General features: G+C 38.9%; 1 long non-coding RNA gene across 1 annotated transcript; it reads left to right on the forward strand.

The window, feature by feature from the left end:
• Nucleotides 1-841: 841 nt before the first annotated feature.
• LOC135538922 (uncharacterized) lies at nt 842-1,668 on the forward strand. The gene is made up of 3 exons (XR_010455509.1): nt 842-889; nt 994-1,053; nt 1,369-1,668. It is a non-coding gene; the product is annotated as an uncharacterized LOC135538922 (long non-coding RNA).
• Nucleotides 1,669-1,890: the final 222 nt, after the last annotated feature.

Here is a 1,890-nt window from a genome sequence, read left to right on the forward strand (position 1 = left end):
AGCAGTGTGGTTAAGGTTAGGGTTAGGCATTAGGCTTAGCAGTGTGGTTAAGGTTAGGGTTAGGCATTAGGCTTAGCAGTGTAGTTAAGGTTAGGCATTAGGCTTAGCAGTGTGGTTAAGGTTAGGGTTAGGCATTAGGCTTAGCAGTGTGGTTAAGGTTAGGGTTAGGCATTAGGCTTAGCAGTGTGGTTAGGGTTAGGCATTAGGCTTAGCAGTGTGGTTAAGGTTAGGGTTAGGCATTAGGCTTAGCAGTGTGGTTAAGGTTAGGGTTAGGCATTAGGCTTAGCAGTGTGGTTAAGGTTAGGGTTAGGCATTAGGCTTAGCAGTGTGGTTAAGGTTAGGGTTAGGTTTAATCACGTTGTGTCTTTGCCAGCTAGTGACCACTCTGCAGAGCTGCCCCCAGAACAAGATTCATAATGAAAACGCTAACATGTGTCAGCATGTGTTTATTTGTGCTCAGATCTGAACCATTGACAAACATGTTTAGTTGTCTTTTTAAGCAGGGAAACCAGTAATCGCTAAATATATTTAATATCTCCGTTGGTCTAAAATGGCACATGTATTATGCATCAATTCCTTTTTCTAACAGATGAAGATTTTTGACAAAAATAAGGACGGTCGCTTGGATCTGAGCGATTTGTCCAGGTACTTCTAATTGACTCTATTACAATTCTGAATACTGAACCGTTTGGCCAGGTACTTCTGATTGACTCTATTACAATTCTGAATACTGAACCATTTGGCAAGGTACTTCTAATTGACTGTATATTGTAGTACCAATACCTTTTCTGACTGTGTTGTTTTGCTTGATCAAACTGTTGTTTATTTCCTGTTTTCCTTTAGGATCCTGGCTCTAGAAGAGAATTTCATGCTACAGTTCAAAATGGATGTGAGTTCAGTTGATGTGTTTCTGATAATGTTCATTACATTACTCTGCTAAATCTTCCTAGGAAGATGGAAAATGAAACTAACCATAATTGACTCTGTTTACAGGCCTCCAGTCAAGAAGACAGAAAGAGAGACTTTGACAAAATATTCAACCACTATGATGTTGTGAGTACAGACAAGAGTACCCTTGGGGCTGGGATGTTAGATTTGATTTGCAGGGTAACTGCTTCCTCTATGTGGTCTGTAAATTAAATACGAGTTGCAAAACAAGGATGTTTGGTCTGCATTCAGAGAAGAGAGAATTAGAATAGAATTAGAATTTTGGCATGATGCTCTTTTAATGAGTTCTATGTTCTCTCTTCCCCATTGGTCAGAGTAACACCGGAGCTTTTAATGAGTTCTATGTTCTCTCTTCCCCATTGGTCAGAGTAACACCGGAGCTTTTAATGAGTTCTATGTTCTCTCTTCCCCATTGGTCAGAGTAACACCGGAGCTTTGGAAGGACCAGAGGTGGATGGCTTTGTAAAAGACATGATGGAACTGGTCAGGGTAAGTTGTGGGGAAGAATATCAGACAATATCTTTATGAATGTGCCACAAACATGCTCCTATAATCAACCAAATGTCTTTAACATGGGACAATACATGCTCCTATTATAATCGACTATATGTCTTTGTCAAGGTCACGTGGGACAATATTGTGTTCGGAATGGTAGAATAAAGTGTCTATTGTTTTATCCTGTTGTGTTGTATATCTTTATGAGTCAGTCTTAACATGATCCTATATGATACCTGTTGTGTTGTATATCTTTGAGTCAGTCTTAACATGATCCTATATGATACCTGTTGTGTTGTATATCTTTATGAGTCAGTCTTAACATGATCCTATATGATACCTGTTGTGCTGTATATCTTTATGAGTCAGTCTTAACATGATCCTATATGATACCTGTTGTGTTGTATATCTTTATGAGTCAGTCTTAACATGATCCTATATGATACC

This window comes from Oncorhynchus masou, unplaced genomic scaffold (assembly GCF_036934945.1).
Source record: "Oncorhynchus masou masou isolate Uvic2021 unplaced genomic scaffold, UVic_Omas_1.1 unplaced_scaffold_10194, whole genome shotgun sequence".
Lineage (NCBI taxonomy): Eukaryota > Metazoa > Chordata > Actinopteri > Salmoniformes > Salmonidae > Oncorhynchus > Oncorhynchus masou.